Source organism: Mixophyes fleayi, chromosome 5, assembly GCF_038048845.1.
Source record: "Mixophyes fleayi isolate aMixFle1 chromosome 5, aMixFle1.hap1, whole genome shotgun sequence".
Taxonomy (NCBI): domain Eukaryota; kingdom Metazoa; phylum Chordata; class Amphibia; order Anura; family Limnodynastidae; genus Mixophyes; species Mixophyes fleayi.
In genome coordinates, this window is record NC_134406.1 from 35,063,877 (window position 1) to 35,085,606 (window position 21,730).

Below are 21,730 nucleotides of genomic sequence, written 5' to 3' on the forward strand. Positions count from 1 at the left end.
TCAGATTCTAGCTGTCATTTTGTAGAAGGTACTAAATAAACGAAAGCTAGAATCTGATTGGTTGCCATAGGCAACATCCCCACTTTTTCAAACCCGCAGCTTAGTAAATCAAGCCCTTAGTTTGTTTAGTTTGCTGTTGTTCTTTAGCACTTGTTTAATATGGTTTTTATGGTTCTTGATTTACATTTTTCTGCTAAATAACTGCTAAATAACTTACATACAGATACATTTCCAGCTATAACGTAGTTTTAATTGTTTTTCTCACTATCAGGAATTATCTTTGTCAAAACAGAACTTTTCTAAGAGTCATTAAGACCTACTCTGATTTAGAGACATCTTTGTATGGACACAGAAAAATGTTCCTAAATTGGCCATAACATTTAAAAATAATTGTAAAGCACATTAAAAATCAATCTGATGTATAATTAAATTACCGTGATCATCTATGCATCAACTAGTCTCTTTAGCTTTTAGCTAAGGAGGAGAAGGAAGGCTGCTATTGATCACTCCAGTACTACTGCTCTATCATCAATACTAAATGGCTCATCTTAGGCTCTGCTTGGCTGCTGTTTAATTCAACTGGCAGACACCACTGTGATACTAAGAGACTGAAGGGCAAAAAGCTGACTCCAGCTAAGGTGTCCAGTATAGTCTAATCATTTAAAAGCATTGCCTACTGAGTCTTGCAGTCTCCACCCAACTCTCACGCTTGAAGCTGGCTCCAGACGGGGGTGAGAATGAAGTTGGATCAATTCATTTCAATTTAACATTGTCATCAAACTTTTTTAATCTGTGCACTCGTGTTTGTAAATGTTCATCAAATACCCCCAATGACATAAACTTTTGCCAAGTATACCCATATATTTCAAGTTTTAATTAACATCCTCTGTTGTCTTTAAAAGTTTAGAAACTACCCCAAATGTATTTAAATTTATACTGTTTAATACATATCTGTCTGCTAACCCTAATCTCATGATTTGTTTAAAAATATTCATTTATTTTTATAGATATTTTATTCTGGAGTATTATTTTGTGTTAAAAGAGACTTCAGCATATCTTATATTAATATTGTTTCTAACATATCTTCTTCTGAGCTGGAGATTTCAGCTGATATGTATGACTTCAGAATTTCACAGGAAAATACTTTTGATATGTAAGTGAGGCAAGGAAGGTTTTATTGTGTTTTTATTTCTCTTTTCTTTTTTTTTTTTACCAACTGTTGTATTTAACCCATGCTTCAGCAATCTAATCTATAGTTAAATCATGAATCAGTTGCATTTTGCAATAAAATCTAAAAATCTCCTTATCCTTCCTCGGTAGGTTAAGCTACAACTCCTGCCAAATCCAGAGAAACCCTTACCTTATATTGCCATGGACCTTGTCATGGATTTGCCTGCGTCTGTATAACTAACAAGCACCAAAGGAAAAATTAAATCTTTATTAATTTAAATGTTAACATAAAAACAACAACTTTATATAAGTAGTATATTATCTCAATGTTAAATATTTTGCACCTGAAACAATATTGTTTAATCCTAAAAAATAGAAGCAATAATATATTTATTTTAGTAATATATAAAAATAATGTGATCTCTTCACTTCTTCTTTTTCTCTCTTGTCTGTCTTCTGTCTCCAGTGCAGCCATGAACGATGTTTGGGGGACCAGCATAGTGTCTGGTAGGGGAGAATGGAGGCAGCCAGGTGCAGCAGCAGGGGATGTCTTACAGAAGGGACGAGGATTGTGTTGATGGAGCCAGGGGAAGCACAGGGTGACTGCCTGTGGGGAAAGGGAGTGTGGCAGAAGGTGTGTGGCAGCAGGAAGGTGAAGTGTGGTAAATGAGGCATCTAGAAGTGGGGAGGGAAAGAGTGGCAGTTGGGGTGTCTGGCAGCAGGGAGGGGACGAGTAGTAGTTGGGGTGTCTGAAAGAAGGGAGGGGGAGTCTGGCAGTTGGGGTGTCTGACAGCAGGGAGGGGGAGTGTGGCAGTTGAGGTGTCTGGCAGCAGGGAGGGGGAGTGTGGCAGTTGGGGTGTCTGGCAGCAGGGAGGGGGGGTGTGGCAGTTGAGGTGTCTGGCAGCAGGGAGGGGGAGTGTGGCAGTTGGGGTGTCTGGCAGCAGGGAGGGGGGGTGTGGCAGTTGGGGTGTCTGACAGCAGGGAGGGGGAGTGTGGCAGATATGGTGTCTGGAGGTAGGGAGGGGGAGTGTGGCAGATATGGTGTCTGGAGGTAGGGAGGGGGAGTGTGGCAGATATGGTGTCTGGAGGTAGGGAGGGGGAGTGTGGCAGATATGGTGTCTGGCAGCAGGGGAAGGAGTGTGGCAGATATGGTGTCTGGAGGTAGGGAGGGGGAGTGTGGCAGATGGGTTGTTTGGAAGCAGGGAGGGGGAGTGTGGCAGTCAGGGCCGGTGCTAGGGTTCTCGGCGCCCTAGGCATAGCTATAGAGCAAGAATGCAAAATCTCACGCTACATATTTATAATGCAAATGGTGACTTCAGTGTCATTTTTCAGATTATGGAGATTAAAGTGGGTGAAGCTTAATTAGATTGTTGTGGCACATTGTTAAAATTTCAGTACATACAGTGTAAAATACAAAATTGTGTATATATGGTCAAAAGAAGCTGAATTTAACTTTTAATTAAATGCAATATCTTTTTCCTATAAATGGAATGTGCTGTATTACACAGCACATTTTTCATACTCACTGACTAACACTCCCTCTCTCATACACACATACTCACACATTCCTCATATACACACTCCCTCTCTCATACACATACTCACACATTTCTCATACACACTGACTCAAACACATACACCGACTCACACTCCCTCTCTCATACACACATACTCACACATTCCTCTTATATACACTCCCTCTCTCATACACAAACGCAGACATTTCTCCTACACACTGACTCAAATCCCCCTCTCATACACACACTCATACATTTCTCTTACACACTAACTCAAATATATACACTGACTCACACTTCCTTTCTCATACACACACATTCCTCATATACACACTTCCTTTCTCATACGCACACTCACACATTTCTCATAACCAAGATATCAAAGGAGTGGATTCAGGACAACTCTGTGAATGTCCTTGAGTGGCCTAGACTTGAATCCGATTGAACATATCTGGAGAGATCTGAAAATGGCTGTGCACCAATGCTTCCCATCCAACCTGATGGAGCTTGGGAGGTGCTGCAAAGAGGAATGGGCTACACTGCCCAAAGATAGGTGTGCCAAGCTTGTGGCATCATATTCAAAAAGAATTGAGGTTGTAATTGCTGCCAAAGGTGCATCGACAAGGTATTGAGCAAGGGCTGTGAATACTTATGTACACGTGATTTGTTAGTTTTTTATTTTTAATAAATTTGCAAAAATCTCCCAAAAACTTTTTTCACGTTGTCATTATGGGGTATTGTGTGTAGAATTTTGAGAGAAAAAGGAATTTATTCCATTTTGGAATAAGGCTGTAACATAACAAAATGTGGAAAAAGTGAAGCGCTGTGAATACTTTCCTCGTATACCTCACTCACACATTTCTTCTACACACTGACTCATATACACACTGACTCACACTCTCTCAAGTACTGACATGGACTGCATGGTAGGGAAAGTTTTGTGTATTTTGGCCTTCTGATAACATTCACATTCACGCATACACCAACACTTAGGCATCAAGGTTACAGAACTGGTCAACCACTGAGTATCATGTCAATAAGTTTGATCCCTCTTTAAACCTGTTATGCGGTTCTTTATGTAGAATTTTACCCCCGACCAGTTCTGAACTTTCCATGCTTATGGTTTAGCCATGAGGCATGTGACATGCTGGGTGTCATGCTTTCTGGACACCCAGCATGTTTGGATAAACTTGATCATGTGTTTCTACACAGCTTGGATCTCCTTTATGTCCCAAGTTATTCTCCACACTTCTTTACAACCTGAAAGGAAGTAAAGCAGTCCATTGCGACTCTGTAAAATACAAAGAAGGGAATGTGCTTTTGCCTAACGAAACTGTGTGCTACACCAACCTGTGGAAGCCTTGGCTGGGCATTAGTCCATTTTTTCCGGGTGCCTACACCACCTCTCTTCTGACTTGGAAGTGTTGACGGAACGCTTGAATACTTGTCCCTCTGTCATAGGAGATTGCTCATCCTCGCTCTGTAGCTGCACTATTTCTGAAAAGAAACAGATCTAAATGACTGAGGTAAAAGTCAAAAGTATATATCAGACACAATATTTCCAACATACAGTCCAGATCACTGTGCATCTTTTCCAAATTCTTGCCTTGAATTCAGTCAATCTGCCACTCTTGTGAGACATTAACCGTTTGCTGCTCTTGGCAAGTTGGAGGGTACCTTCTGGGAGGTGGAATATACTGCCGGAGCACCCTGATGTTGTGCCCAAGGAAGTCCGCCAACTGATCCAGTGCTGTGTCGTTTAGGTTAAGGATCTTTGAGAAAGTGGTAACATGCTTACAAAGCTTCATGGAAGACAGTGCATGGGGATGTTTGGCCTCACACTCTCAGGGAAACAGTCGTTTGTAATCAGAGCATTTGAATTGTGACAAGGCAGAGGGTCTGGCAAACATGTAGACATTTTGGGTAGCCACTCCAAATTTTTCACGCTTATCTGCGAGAAGTTCCATTGTGCCTTGCATGTCTGGTGTCAGTAGAATGTGGACTTTTCTCCCTTGTTTTCCCCGGATTTTAATGTAAGTGAAGTGCTGGCAGAGCTTCCTCTCAACCTCAGAAAGTGCTAAGGCCACATCTGTGTGGAGATCCAAAGTGTCTCTTGAAGTGAAGGTAGTCAGTAACATCTTGGAAACTTCCCCTTCCCTTCAATTGGACAAGATCTTCTGTGCCAGGGTGACTTTTGCAAGCATAGCATTAAGCGTAGGCACAGTGGATAAACCACTTCGGTAAGCTTGCTGCTTCTCATCGCAGTACAAGTGTACCTTTTCACATCTTTCATGAAAGGTAAGAGTTGAAGCATGTTCCACTTGGACTCTTTAAGAGTTTTCAAGGCAGCCGATGAGATCAACCTGTTCCATCTTGCCTCATAGATTTTCCTGAAGATGCATGCATTTTCAAACTGTCAGGCGCCGTCTCCACACTGTCACTAAATGCCGGAGATGGCCACCTAACTCGCCCCAAACTCTGTGTTCGGGTTCACGTTAGGGGTCACGCTACCATCACATGCACAGAAAGACCCTGCGTCCCGCTAGGCAACGGGACGCCTCACCTGTCTGCGGTCAACATCTCTGACTGCTGGCTTCCCGGCACCAATTAGAATCTTAGAGGATCTATTTAAAGCTGCCTCTGGCAGCATTTGGGTGCCAGAGTATTGGTTCCACCCAGTACTTTGTTGTTCCAGATATTATTATTTATTATTATTATTAATATTTATTTATAGGGCGCCACTAGGTATCCGTAGCGCCGTACAGGGACAGAAAGAAACAGGGTGAGACAGCACGGAACAGTTGACAAAAATCACAGTAACTCGGAAGCTCAAAGTACAGCTAGATGAAAGGTGAGAGCCACCGGGGGTAGAGAGAGGGGTAGAAGGGCCTCACAGAAGAGACAAGGAGCTAAAGAGCAGAGTTAAGGTGGTGGAAAACAGAAGGAGAGGAGGCCCTGCTCGAAGGAGCGTACAATCTAAGGGGAGGGTAGGACGGACAGAGACGCATGGGTAGGAGGAGGAAAGGGGGAGAGCGGAGGCATAGACGGAGAAGGGGGGAGAGGAGAGCGATGAGGAGGGAGGTAGGAGGGGGACAGGAAGGAGGGCAGGAAAGGGAGGGGGTAGGTGGGAGACTGGAAGGAGGGCAGTTAAGTGGGGGACTGTAAGGCTATAAGGAAGAGGTGGGTTTTTAAGGCCCGTTTGAAGCTGGACAAGTTGGGTGATGTTCTGATGGAGCAGGAGAGCTGGTTCCAGTGGAGGGGGCAGCACGGGAGAAGTTTTGGAAGCGAGCGTGGGAGGAGGTGACCAGGGGGAAGAGAGGCGACGGTCATTGGCCAAACGCAGAGGGTGGGATGGAGCGTGAATGGAGATGAGGCTGGAGATGTAGGGAGCAGTGGAGTTGGAGAGGGCCTTGAAGTTAAGTGTAAGGAGCTTGAACACGATTCTGTAGGGGAAGAGCAGATACTGCTCCTCTTGTGACCCGGCTTTTCTCCTCTGACCTTCGTTTTGGATTCCGTTTTTGTACTTTGCTGCTTGTTCTGGTTTTCTGACTCCTGGCTTGCCTTTGACCATGCTTCGGATCTCCACTTGTACTTTGTTGTCTGTTTGGTTCTGACTCAGATTGATTGACTACGCTCCATTCACTCTGTTACTACACTGGTGGCTGACTCGGAGAACCGGGACCTGAGCACCCTCCTGCAGTGAAGCCCAAACTCCCTTGCAGGGGTCCCTGGTGAACATTGAGGGTGTGTTAGACCCTACACCTCCCTGCTCATCAGCACAGATACCACCTAGTAGCTATATCACAGCTTATGACAGCGTGACACAAACACAGCAGTGCAGTCTTCCATCATATCTCGGCACTCCACAATGCTCGCTATCTGCCCAACCTTGAGGGCAGCAATGGTGTCTTAAATGTACCTGTCTCCTTGCTATAGCCAGCTACCATTTTCACAGCATCTACTACATGCAGAAAGTTCAATGGGATGGTAATATCTTCCATCCTCTCCAAAGGGGTAGCTCTTCTGGCCTGTAGCAATAGCCTGCCCATTTCCCTAAGCTTCTGACAGATGTATTTGTGCCTGCCAACATCTGAACCAACCCACTTGAAGAGATGCTGCCCCATCTGCATGATGCATCTGTCATTTTTGACTGTGAGTAAGATTTGATCTGGATAATGTCACTTAAGAGCTTCCAAAAGCCACCACTGATGTCAGATGGAACAGGCTGAGCAAAGGTGCACAGAGATTGTTTTTGCCAGGTGTGGGGGTGTGGGCTTGTTGCCTCTTTGGTTTAGCTTGCATCTCTTCATGTATCACCACAGGTAGTTTTTTGCAAACAAGCCTTGGCAGGCTACACAGTGCATGAAGCCTTTGGTACCCTTATCTTTGTCTGAAAGTTTGCACAGGACAGAACACCACATTCTTCCTTATTGCCTCAGCATTGTGTGCAAAATTGCCCCTATTACAAAGAAGTGCCAAATGCATGCACCTTTCTTTTGAGTGCTTTGGGAATTTCATGGCCCAGGCCACTTCATTGCAATGAACATGTTCCAATGCCCGGCTATTTTTGAAAGGGACTTCTCACAGTACAGGCAGTACTGCTTTTTGTTATATGCTCTGGAGTTTTCACTGTTTCTGGATAGCGTTTGGACGGAGACCGTGCAGTCTTTCTGGCCTTCTGTGTTAAAAACACTGCAGTCAGCATGTTGATGATGAGCGCACATAGAACACATATCTGGGTACCTGCAATTTGTTCCACTGCCGGGCAATGGGGCATAACTACTGGTGTTTGAACTGCTCTCCACTGTCCGCACTTTACCTTAAGCAGACGGATGCGACCGCGTCTTATCCCTGTTAGGTGTAAAAAGGCTGTGAAAGCTTAAGTCTCCTTCTCTTCCTGCTCGTAGTGGTACATACGTATGGATGGTCCAGGGACCTCTAGCGGTGGCATGCACACACACTCTTCCCTCCACATTGGACACTTGCACAATTTTTGTCCAACAAAAGTGATTCGTGGGGACATATCAGAGTTTTTTGCCAAGCATATCTGAAAGGTCTGTCTGCATTGATTAGCCTTGATAAGCTTTGTGGGGACCCCATTTTTTTGTCCCCACTATGTCTAAGATCCCCACAGTGTTGGTGTGTAAACAGGTCAATGTCACCACAAGCATAGAAATGCAAGTTAAACAAACACAAAATAACTCTCAGCGCTTGATAGGCTGTGGTTGGGATCACCAGTCGCAAGGGGTTTGAAATCTCCCCAAACCAACAATTTTATGAAAAACACAAATGCAATGGTGAACCTAAACCACAAAAATACATACACTGCAGAAATATAGTATTATAATTTATTACTAAATAAAATGTATGTGAATATAAAAACATACAAACAATATACAGAAAATATTGTACGTCATAAAAAGGATGCCACCTGTGTCATGTACTACAACCCATAATTGCAAACATATAGGTATAGATCGGCTTAATTATTTAAGCCTAAAAAACGTCCTCCAATGTCTTATCTTTCAGGGAAAAATTCCAAAACCGAATTGTATAGATCCACAGAAGCGTTTATAGTTGTCAATCAATAAAGGAGCTCAATTTTGCTCTCAGCACAGATAAACTCAGTATGCCACTGCATAGATTATAACCCAATATTCATAATTTATTGTCTGTATAGGCGGGAGTAAGTGGAGATTTCCTCAATGTCCTAGGCACATGGTCAATGTGTCCAAGAAAGTTTAATAATATCTGGACATAGAGGGGCATGTAAAGAGTAAACAAGCACCTTACCAGATAGCTGGATATTTCATCTGGAGCAGTTTATAGCCTAGCCCAGTGGATTCCAAACTTTTTCAGTTCAAGGCACCCTTAGGGTCTCCAAAATTTTTTCAAGGCACCCCTAAGCCAAAATAATTACCAAGTAGTCCCCTGCCTTGCTTACCACTGGCCCTGGCCGAGGCACCCCTGTGAGATCTGCAAGGCACCCCAGGGAGCCTAGGCGCACAGTTTGGGAACCACTGGCCTAGCCTGATGAGCCGGTGATTCACACCTGTTAAGGCTGGTGGTGTTCCTGCTGCTCCGTCACCCTGGAAACAAAGACGTTCTGCAAAGATTCCTTGTCCACACACTGAATATGCAGGGCTGAAAGTGCAGTACTGTAATACAAGTAGTATCATAGTGATCAAACTGCTCCAAACAGGTGGCTCAATGTAGCGAATGGCACACAGTAAAAGGTCTGACGCAGTTCATCGCCTAAAGCAATTTCATCAGAGACAACAAGTACATAGAAATGCAAGTACATACACACACTCACTCACACACATATCTCATACATATGACTTACACTCCCTCTCTCATACACACACACTCTTACATTTCTCCTACACACTAACAAGCTCTTTTTTCTTCAATATGGCACACAAACATACACACTTACCTGCTATGAATGCCTCCAGATTCCTCCATGGTAGTGTAGGAAGGGAGCGTGTCTATGTGCAGATTGGCTGAGTGATTGTGTGATGTCATTTAGTCAATCAGAGCCCAGCAGAGACTGATGAGGCATTCCTGCCTGAGCAGGAGACTCCTCAGTATTGCAGAGCATTGCAAAAATAATAGTTTGTGGGATCCAGAGTGCACGTTCTTCTTGAATAGGGAGAAGGGGCAGTACCAGCAGGGGCCCACCGGAGATGGTGAGCAAGTCTGACCTTGCATACTCATATCCCTTCCTTCTGTTTTCCATGTTAGCAAGCCTGGTGATATAAAAGGGAAAGAGAGAAAGAATGGACATTGCTGTCATGCTGATGTCACAAGAGGTACTGGACTGCGCCACAATGTACTTTAAAAGCCTCTGGCAATCGACTGTCTTCTCTTTCTGCCTAGCTTGTAAACTAGTTGTCTTGTTCACAGCACTGCTGAAACATGGACACTGCTTTCAAAACCAGACAGGAAAGCAGAAATCAGAAATGGCAATCTCAAAACTGAACATGTGGTATCCCTGTGTCATAAGACCTGTTGAGCACAGAGGGCCTCATGTAGAGTTGGGCGCATTCCACAGACATAAATGGCTAGCATGTCCTCTTATCCAGGGTTTGCTTGTTCCTATCTTGTGCCAGGAAATAAATACTGGGAAAAAAGACACTCACAAATGTATTAAAATATACCCTTTTTACCTATTTCACCGGAATCCAGGGGGATCTTCACTCTTGAAGCTTATATTTAATTGGGAATTTAAATAGACCATTTGTATGACACTGACTTATTCAGCTAGGAGCAGCATCACGACTTATAAGTTCCTTATCTTGTCAGTAATAACCAAACAGAAAGGCTTTGCTATTTAGCGGCTGAACCTGTTAAGAAATAGGATGTCACCTGCATACCTGATCAGTTACCTGCATTGCTTTCCTCTTAGTTAACAATGCTTGGAACTCTCATGTTTGTAGCTATACGGTAAGCACCGCTGCATATCCGATTGCTTGCTGGCATTCTCCACATACTCAGCCAAACTCTCATTCATTCAGCTGATTGCTATGTAAATAACAACCAGCATATCTTTAGGTTTCAGTTCACAGCATCAGCTGTGCATTCACTGCTGCACTCATGCAGTTAATCTTCCAGCAACATCTGACTGGTTTTGCTGGCTTTATAAAACACTTCCTGTTGTCAGTCCAATGCTGGTGATAGTTCCTGCTGAACCTAGTGTGCTTTGTATCCTGACCTGTTCTGCTCTAAGTATTTCACCTGGATTGTTCTAAGTATTCTCTATCTTCTGCTGCACCTGACCTCAGCTTGTTAACGAATTTGCTCTTATATCTCTGCCTGCCCTGAACTCTGGCTTATTAAAAGTAACTGCTATTTTCTCCTGCTCCTTACCTAGGCTTGTCTGTTACTCTGCATTTACCCTTGCCTGTCTGGCTGCTATTAACATCCTGATTGCTCACTACCTGCTATATGTGCTGCCCACTCCACTGGGCAACTGCCATGTCATTCTATATTAACCCCTGTGTTTCTGGCTGTTAGGTCTGCCAATAGAATCCTGTTTGCTCACTACCTCCTACCGCATTCTATCCACTCCACAGGGCAAGTGCTAGATCAACATCTGCTACTACCTCGGAAAGGAGGCTGCTATTGGTGAAAATCTCGCAAAGTTCTAGCAATTGAGAATAATGCGCTACTCTGCCCTTAGCAGGACCTCATATAGATACAATGTAGTTCATTAAAATGTATAAATATACTACATTGTTCAATAGTGTCTGCATCCCTACTGGCGTTCAGAAAAAATTATAATTGTTATGGTCTTTTTTTGGATGATTGAAAGGTCGGGTGAATTAATTTACTTTTAAAAAAAAACTATGACTGTATATGTGTAATAATAGTCTTTATTTTGAAAAGATTTAATTTTACTTATGTCAGAGCTTCAAAGTCCCCAAAAATGCAACTGACACCAATACATGACTGTAGAATAACCGTAACATTGCTTAATGTGCTATCATGCCAAGTAATGTGGTAATATGTTCTGAAGCCGAGGTTCAAAGACACTTTCATAAAACAAACACTGTGCTGGTTGTTCAGAAGGTCACTTTCACAAGATGGAAAAGAATGCTGCTTTATCCTCCTGCTTTAATTTATTCTGAACATTCATCCAAGGTATTAGATCAAATAAGCTGTCTGTAGCAACCTTGAGGTCATTTAAAATTGCCATGGTATATTACATTCAGCGTACCAATAATACAAATTTCTTTTACTTTCTATAGTTTCTTTATTAAAAGTGTCCAGAAAGTGAGCACATCAGATATATACAGGTATGGGATCTCTTAATGGCAACTAGTTATTAAGAATGTTCCAAATACAGAAAGGAAAACAAACAGTAAATTATTGCTGTATTTTGGTGATTTTGTCATAAATAAATGAGATCACCAAACGTTTCATTCTATGTTTACTATGAGGAGCTCTGCCAAATAATTTAATGCAATGGGGAAAGGTATAGACAGGTGTAGGTAGAGGTAAATCTTTAAGTGTTGTTTAGTAGATTTTAGGTATGGCTCCAAACTACAGTAAAACATATATCCTGACAACTTTATGTTCTAAGCATCCTGGATTATAGATCACATACCAGTACATAATTTTAATTGTAAGTGACTTATTTTACTATAGTTTATTTAGGTTAGGTTGTGTACTGCCCTTAATATGCATTCACTTGTAAAGGTCATAACTGTTTGAACTTAACCCTTTGCAGAGTTAAATAGGAATTGCATTCATTTCTATATTAATAATCCACAATTCATAATAAAATGATTGCATCACTTTAGTTTTGCACCAGTAAGCTGGTATGCCAGTATGTCTTCACAGAATACTGGCATACCGGCACACCAGCATACTACATTCTGAGCTTAAGAAGAAACTTCTGCAAGCAAGAAGTGCAAACGTCTCATCACTGTGTAACCTCCAACTACTTTTGAACTACTACTTTTGTCCAATTAAGCCTTTCCAGTTTTTCTCCTAATAAACTACTCAAATATGACTTAAAATATGAGCTTGTGGTGGACATTGGACCACTAATAAAAATGTTCCCTCTCCATCCCTTTATCCCATTTTAATAATGTATCAATTTTCCATGGCAAAAATAAATATAATTTTTGCACACTGCTGCATCTACTCTGTACTTAGCAAGACATGCCCTTGCCCTATCCAACTCTTATTGCCTGTTGCTCTATTCTATTCATTCACGAAGATGCTCCATAAACCAATGTTTTTTGGCAGAATTCTAGATCCACCAATGCAAATTGAGGCATGTGCTATCACCAGTGAGAATTTTGCAATTTGTAAATAAGACTCCTTGGGCCTGATGCATTAAGGATCTTAACTTAAGAAACTTCTTATTTAAGTCTCCTGGACAAAACCATGTTACAATGCAAGGGGTGCAAATTAGTATTCAGCTTTGTACATAAGTTAAATACTGACTGTCTTTTCATGTAGCACACAAATATCAACTTTAAATGTCAGTGTACAAATAAGCTATCAAGTATTTGTGTGCTACATGAAAAAACAGTTAGTATTTAACTTGTGCAAAACAGAATACTAATTTGCACCCCTTGCGTTGTAACATGGTTTTGTCCAGGAGACTAAAATAAGAAGTTTCTTAAGTTAAGATCCTTAATGAATCAGGCCCCTTGTTATTAATTTTTCTCTTACCTTATGTTATGGCCACCAGTGTGGCATAAACTCATAGAACAGGTAGAAGAGGTCTTCACCTTTAGCAGCCGCCTTTCCCGTAGAGACTGGTTGTGCTCACAGGTACTCAGATGCCCCAGGTCTTATGCTCAGAGTAGTATGAGTTTATGCTTACACGGAAGCGCACAGGTATAGGAGGTTGCCCACGGAGTAGTGACAGGCCAGATGTCAGCGGACTGGGCAGGGCACCAGAGGAAATGTCAGGTATAGGCAGAAAGGTCAACGTCACAGGCACAGGTTCGGGATCCAGGGCAGGGCCATCTTAACAACATTATGGGCCCCCGGGCAAAGCAGTGCACCGGGGCCCCTAGATATAGATATAGATATAGATATATAGATGTATACAGATACAGATATAGATATAGATATATAGAGATAGAGATAGATAGATGTACTTGCTCAGTGACCCTTGAAGGTTTTTTTTGCAGGTTTTTTTCTTTTGCAGGATTATTTATTCTCATTAAGAGCCATGTCTATGGGGCCCTCTTGCCCGTGGGGCCCCTGGGCAGCTGCCCATCGTGCCCAATGGAAAAGATGGCCCTGATCCAGGGACAGGCATAAGATCAGGGTCACTAGCAGAGGTTCAGAATCCGGGTTCAGGCAATAGATCTGGGTCAGAAGCACAGGTTCAGAGTCCAGGAACAGGCAAGGGTCATACACGGCTAATCAATCTCAGGTTAAACACCAAACACAGGAACAAAGTAGCAGGCAGCAGTACTGGAACAGGACGCTATAACCGGCAGTTAGGCTCAGTCCTCACTGCCTTAAATAGTGTAAACAGCCAATCAGGGCAAAGCCCTGATAGTATTCCCAGGACCTGACTAAATAATATTAATAGTGGGGCCAATAGGATCTAGTGCGCCCAGCTGCACTAATGAATAAGCTGCAGCATAATTAATCAGCCAAGGATGGCTGGGTTAATACAGCCCTGTGTGCACGCGCCCGGCTGTTTGACAGCTGGCCGGGCGCGGCGGCAGGGAGCCTGAAACATCCCGGTTGTTGCCCAGGCAACCGGGACGTGGGAACCGGAAGTGATGCCCGGTCGTCATGGAGATGGCCGGGACGTCACGAGTAGGACAGGAAGGGTCGCGGCGGCCACGGGCACCGCCGCGACTGCTGACACCTTATGGCTTAAATTCAGCACTCCCTCTTTGTCTAGTTTAATGCAAAAGTCCTCAAACAGGAGGATGGAGAGATGTGTCTTTGACAGATCAATTCATTCCCAGGCTGGAATGTAATAGTTGTCAATTGGGGATGTGAATTTAAAACAAGTTGAATGTATAAACTTTGTTATAAATAGAGACAAGTTTGATACAAAAAATTTTCCACATCTGTTTGAAATGTGCCTCACATGATTACTGAGATATTGGAGGACCGTACTCATCAATTATCTGATCAACAGTAAGGTCATTTACAAACCACAAAAATGCAGGTCTATGTAGCTTTTTATTTGCGTAAATCTGCTAAATTGTCTACCATGCACAATTCGAGATGTCCTCCCACTTAATGGTCTTTGAATAAAACTCCTAGAGAAAGTCAAACCAACTTCTACTTTGGAGTCATTAGTTATAACTTTTCTTTTTTTCCTAAAATACTTGCTTCATTTAGTTCCATTTATGTCTTAAATAGATCATTAGATTGAGGGGACATCAGGACTCTCTGTATGATGTGTCACCTTTGTGTGTTCAAATGTTTTTGTTACATTCTTTGAAGTGCACCTAGAAATGTGCTTTCAGGCAAAAGTGCAACTGCAAGGTGCAGGGTGCATTCCATTAACAGTTTATTTCTATTATATTTATTTTTCAGTGAGCAAATAGCTGTGTGTTTACCTGCAAAACATGAAATCCCCCCCTTAAATGCACCTGCAACATCCTGTGATTGTACTTAAATAATTCCATCCCGCAAATGAAATGCAGTTTTCAACTTCAGTGCGAAACTAAGCGGACTTGTGCTCCTAATCCACACTTAGTTAGGATCCGCCCCAAATCTTCTTGCTCCTCTCATCAGACAATGCAAAGGTCACCTTGGCATGTAGTAACTAGGGATAGGCATCACTAATCAATGCAGAGGACAAAGCTGTAAAATGGCAAAGATTGTAAGACATGAAGTTTTGGAGATTAGCCAAAAAAGGGAGCAGATTAGAGCAGCATATAACATTTTGAGGGGGTGTGCCTATGTATAACAATGGGTGTACTTTCAATACAGTCACTTTTTTTTTTTGTTTAACACACCCAAAGAATGCAGAGGTGTACATCATGATATACTGACTTAGAAGTATACTGTAATTGGAACTGGCAAGTTTGGAGAAGTCTAATGACCCTTTCTGGTTTTTGCAAGAGGACTCCATAAGAGGACTTGAAGTGCACAATGTAAGAGCATGTTCAAGACAGACGACAGATACCCAAATGAGTAACAAAGGAGCATGTAAAATATGAAAATAAATACAATTATACAACACTCCGAGTAATAGAGTTATTAAGATGTGAAGTATAAAGTGCTTTGAGAAAAAACGGGAGTCCAGCCCCTAATAGACAGTAAATACAAAGAGTATCAGGAGCATTAGTTTGAATAGTTAAATGAATAAATGGATTGTTATGGTGGCCAAAGAACGCTAGTCCAGAACCAGAAGTCAGAAATGAAAAAAACCAGATGTTGACATGAGATCCACCACGCGCATTTCGGAGCTCTATCTTTTGTCAATAGCTCTCCATAGAATCAATCTGTAGATCTTTATATACACTAATAAAATCATCTGATTGGTTGACAACATCTGGTTGATTAATTAATCAATGTTAAGAAGTATATTTGAATCATTTAAATCAGCAGTAAAAATAGTTCAAACATATTAATAAATTTTAAACAAAAGATTTGAATATAAAAAAAGAAATAAAATAAAAACACATTATTATAAAAACTATAATATAAAAACACCCCATAGTTTCCTTTCACATATAATGAAATAAACACATATTAAAATAATGTAAAATACATTATAAAAACAAAATTGATACAACTGTTTGACATGTTTCAAATAGAAATGCACACTAACATTTTAGTATTCTTATCTATGAAAAAAGTTCTAATAAAAGAAAAAATATTGTTTATGAAAAAATATTTCTATTATCACAGTTTGCTAATATAGAACCAAGAAATTATTTGTTAACTTGTTATTTGAGGTATGGTATAAGATTAATGAATTTTTTAATCCATTCGGGAATTTACTATTTAATTTATAAATCCAGTATTCTTCTTTCTTTAATAAAAACAAGTTATGGGGGTAAATGTATCATACCCCGTTTTTTTCATCTCGCAGGAGATCGGCGTCTTCGCAGATAAAATTTAAAGGGGCTATGGCTTGTAAAGGATTGCCTTTACAAGCCATCGCCCCTTTAAATTTTAGCTGCGAAGACGCCGATCTCCCGCGAGATGAAAAAACCGGGGTATGATACATTTACCCCATGATCTCTCCCATGAACATTTAATTTGATTAATTAAATGTCAACACATTGAAGTCACAATCATGGACCACATCAAAGTGTGAAAGTAAATATGTTAAAGGCGTAATTATTTTTACTTTTCTTGTGAATATTATGTAATAGTAGACACACTTTTACCAACATATTGATTGTTGCAATAACATATTAGTATATAAATAGCATATTCATTTTATCAACTTGTTAATAGTTTTTCATAGAAATACAATTGAATTAACAGCTACGACTTCAGATAAAATAGCTTCAGATAAAATGCTAATAATTTAAGTACTATCAGCTGGTGGGCTCAATATGCTAACACCCAATCAGAAGCAGCTAGATAGTCATTGGGTATTCTTGCAAAAGCCTTCCAGCACCCACAAGAGATACGCTGCCTAAAGGTGTATCTGCTGATAATTACATGTTTCATTTTTTCGCAATTAAGTGAACACACTCTCACTGTACTCAGCTTACTCTTACTCTCCCCTGCCCTCTCCCTTCCTGCCTCTTCAGGCACAAGGAGATGCAATTCAGTGTTAAGCAATAAACTATATATGGATGTTTGCACATGCATTTTTGGTGTGCAGTAAGGAAATACATATGTTATGTAAAAAAAAAAATAATCAATAAATGTCCAACTCTGCATGAGCCCCTACATGTGTGCTTGAAGCAAGTTATATATAATTTCCAAATGTTGTATTTCTAAAAAGGAACACCTTGTCAACGCCACTGAAAAACATGTTTATCACAACATTAATTTTTTTTTAAAAAATTTAAAAATTAACCTCACAGAATAAGTTAACAAAATACACAATAAAATCCCCAAATTCTTGTTGAATCCTCTTAACAAATAAAAACAATTCACTTTACTGTAATGCGCCTTGTTAATGTATCTCCACTTAAATGTCAACACAAATCAATAAAAATGTTCTCCCAAATGATTTGAAATTCCCTAATGTGTTTACATTGCTCAACAATTAATTAAAACATGTAACCTATAAATTACTTTCAGGCTCCCAATTTAAAGTCCACAGTCCCAATTAATGTAATCTTGCCCTTATCTAAAAATCTATAAATTCACAAAGCACTAAAAACTCTCCCTAAGCCCAATTAATTTTAAAAACATTTTTTTTAGCACTTTCACAATTTTAAATTAAATGTAGGCTACAAAAAAATACACATTAAATGAGACTCATCAAGGACTTGGGGTAAAGTCTCTTATTTTTTTGTTAAGTTATTGTTAAGTTGCAGCATTTTCTCTGTGGGCTTCAACTACAGTTGGACAATTTTTTGTTCTAAACGTACATAGAAAAATGATGTCGCAATAAAAAGCGTGTATAATGAGTCATACATATCTCAAGATACATCCACTTCAAAAACAGCACTATATCAGCATCAAGAGAAAATACATTTAATTACACTCTACGATAGCAAGGAGGTGTGTCTTCACAGCGTTACCAGTAAATACTAAAGTTGTATTACCCTATTTATACACAATATAATGTAATGAAACTTCATATACAAAAGAGAGAATAGTATCATGGCATTGTTATTAATGAATGTGATAGTTGCATTTTTCATATAAAATTTAGTGATAGTGATATACACACCCCCACATGCATTATTACTGAGCCCCACTGCAACAATAACTTCCACGTGAACTCTGTTTTCAAATACCCTGTTGCGGGTCTCAGTCATTGAATAAGTCATCTCATCAGCAAGGCAGCAGAAGATTTGAAAAGTGCAGTTGATTTGGAAGATTGATCTTTCTCCTTCTTCCTATCACCATGTTCGAAAAACTAATCATGTATTTGATTTCTTGAAAATAACATACGCTAAATATATATATATATATATATATATATATATATATATATATTTATATATTTAGCAAGCAGCCACCACATTAAAACAACCTGGCTTATGTTGTGTATGATCCGCTCGTGCCGCAAAACAACTCTAACCCATTGAAGCATCAACTCCACAAGACCTCTGATGGTGTCCTGTGAAATATGGCACCAAGACATTAAAAGCAGATCAATAAAGTCCTGATACATATATATGTATATATACATATCTATAATATAAATATCTAGTGGCGTGTGTTAGTCTGTCTGTGTGTGGAAAAAATAAAACCAAGCTGCAGCGCCACTTGCTGGGCGGAGTTATACACTGACCTACTAAATTCTTAGTGTGTGTGGGAAAAAAAATCAGAAAGGGCTGAAATTTGGTATACTAAGATGTTTTTAATTTGTCAATTTAATTTGTTAATTGCTAAAAGTGTTTATAAAGATTTAAAAAAAATATATATATATTTCTTGAAGGAGAAGTGACAGTTGGGAGTGGTTGGTGGTTGCCGGGGGGTGACAGTGGGGAGTGGTTGGTGGTTGAGGCCTGGGCTATGGCCCAAATGCATGACAAGAACCTTTTTAACACCTTAAGTAGCTTGATTTGACTAGAATGCATGAGTATCATGCATGGGTTAACTTGTATATATATATATATATATATATATATATATATATATATACATAAGCCCTATATTTCTATGTTCTATGTCAATCAATATTTGTATCTTTGGACTTTTTATTTTCAGTTAAACAGTTTGGCTACAAAACAAGTGTCTGTTGCAGGCTTACTACAGCAGTTTTTGCTTTGCTCGGAAATCAAGTATTTGGAAACCCACCTCCACAAATCCTGCATTTGCCCCTGTAGGCTGAGGGCCCATGCATGCTCAGAAGAGCAGAACAGGTGCCTATAAGTGGGCCTGGCAAAGTCCTCTGCAGCCCTTGACTGGAACACATGGCCACATCCAAATACATAGGCAATGTTGAGCTTACCAATTAGTGTTATTATTTGACATCCATTTTCCAGGAAAGCACCTTAGTTGCTTAGTGACCTTGGAGATCGGACATCTAGCCCCTTGGCTAATATAATCTCAAATGCCAGGAGAATGAGATGCAGTTTACTTGAAATCTTGAAATCAGGGAAGGTTGAAAACTCCAGAACAAATAGAAGTAATGCCAAACTTATGGGTTTAACGTGGGAACTTTTAGACTACAGCACTTTATAACTTTATGTTCCTTTTACAACTGCAGCTGTGTTTGACAAAACAAGGATATCGCACCATCACAAAATATTTTATTATTGAGAACATCAGAAATTAGATACATCTGAAAATTCAAAGCAGTCTTAAACGTAAATTATAGGAAGACCTAGTAGAATACAAATTGTTTTAACATGAAAGATTCTTTGAAAGCTCTGAATCACAGAATCACTTACCCACATACATAAAAAGTCCTTTCTCATATTGGTTGGTCTACTTCCAATTTGACATCGGATTTTTAAGGCGCAAAAAAAAAGTATATGGGGTTGTTTGTATTTTGTTACATTTCATATGAAAAATGTGACTTTCACATTTATTAATAACACTGTCATTACACTATTCTCTGTTGTTTATTTGACATTTCATTGAAATAATCTTTATTGTGTAGATTTGGAGCACAAAATGTGTCAAATTCTACATGAGGCCCTTTAACTGCATGTACTCCTGAACTCTAAGTGAGATCCATACTTTATAGGGAGCAGATAAAGAAAATAGGAGAAAAATGCTTACTGTCCATGCTCCTGTCTCTCTTAGCATCCCAGCTTTTCTTCATTTCAAAGGCGGCACACAGGTATTAGTTAGTGAGTGGCAGGGAAGGGCTGGCAAACTTCATCCCGGGGGGCAACACTCGACTCAGCAGCCTATTTTAAAGGTAAAAAATGAGGTTGGCCCAGGGATCCAGCCCAGAGTAGCTCATTATGGCACCGACCTGGGGGGCAGATGTTCCCCTGCCACCCAGCCCAGCCTGCCCCTGGTGAGGGGTATTTTTATTGATATAAGAACAGATAGTAACACAACGTTTTGGCTTCGACATTGTAGATCTGTTTGAGCTCAAATCCAGAAGAAGAGGCTGGAGAACTGTGAGAACATGTCTTTACTGTGTGGTATATACTGAGAACTGAAGATGGCTGCCAGGTATTTCCTGTCAGCCAGCACTTCCTGAATAGCAGGTGGATGGCAGTGATGTCACTTCCGCCAACCACACATAGCATACATCTACAGACATAACCTGGTATTGTTACTGCGACAGCTTCAGAACGCTATAGTTGCTGCAAATACAATGCGGAAACATGCTGCAGGTAAGTTTCATTTTGCCGACATACAATGCTGGTATGCTTGTTATGTCAATAATGACAACATCCACTTCAACTGCACTGAGGGGGACTCAGGGAACTGTTGGTATTTAGTAAAAGTTACATATTTGCATTTTTGCCCTGCAGTTGTCATATGAAGTCTATTAATATCCTTTGTCCTCCTCATCTGCCCATTGTATTGCAAATTCTTGTACATATTTGCAAACACTGCCCTAAATTGATTTCAAAGATACCCCCTTGGTTGCATATCTGGTCACAGACACGCAAATGGCGTAAAATGGCAATCTCAGATTTTGCACTGTGTAAATGACCCCTCTGTACTTGCAAGCCCTTTGTAGTATCCCCATATAATTAATTTTAATACCTTGGAAGATGTTCAAGAAGATGATTAAAAAAATGCTACAACAGATGACAAAAGTTGTATTGTTTCAATAATGTTTAATACCACAATTTCCTAATTATTCATTTTTACAAAACCACAGTGGAAACAAAGGTTCATTTTGTAATAAAACTCAAACCAGAAACGGCACAGATTCTCCTAAGTAGGAAACATTGGCTCAGACAAGCGTGTATAAAATGTGCCATGTGATTCCTGTATAGAAAATTAAACATTAACATGAGATGCCAAACAAGTAACATAACATACGCATTTTGCCTGGAGCGTTGAAAATTAGAATCAAAACAAAAATCTTTCCTAATGTTCATCAGAGTTTCTTTTGTTCCTCACTAGCATGATAAAATTCTTTTAGCATAGAGCAATCTGAAATAAAATACTTGATGATTTATGTCAAAATGTAAATAATGATACATAAAAATCTGTGCATTTTATTTACAATTTATTTTTTATGGCGGTTTTGTAAATAATAACCACCACGGTGACAATTCTTGATACAGTAAAAAAAAAAACTTGGTAAATTAAGCAAATAAAAAGCAAACAAGAAAAGCAAAAAAAAAAAATAGCATAGAGAGGAGAAAATATATATTTATATTTCAATAAATAAGTAATTTTTTTCCCGAAAAAAATAAAACTTCTACTGCAACATAAAGATTGTAGGAGACCAGTATGTCTGCAATTTTGTATGGAGACCATTATGTCAACTGCTGAGGTTTTCAAATTCACCACAAAATGAAAGTCTATAT

The 21,730-nt window shown here is 40.0% G+C and overlaps 1 long non-coding RNA gene across 1 annotated transcript; it reads right to left on the reverse strand.

Annotated features, from left to right (window-relative positions):
- Positions 1 to 1,360: 1,360 nt before the first annotated feature.
- LOC142157640 (uncharacterized) lies at positions 1,361 to 20,432 on the reverse strand. Its single transcript, XR_012692538.1, has 4 exons — positions 20,007 to 20,432; positions 9,127 to 9,439; positions 4,038 to 4,184; positions 1,361 to 1,407 (listed from the first exon to the last, which is right to left on the reverse strand). It is a non-coding gene; the product is annotated as an uncharacterized LOC142157640 (long non-coding RNA).
- Positions 20,433 to 21,730: the final 1,298 nt, after the last annotated feature.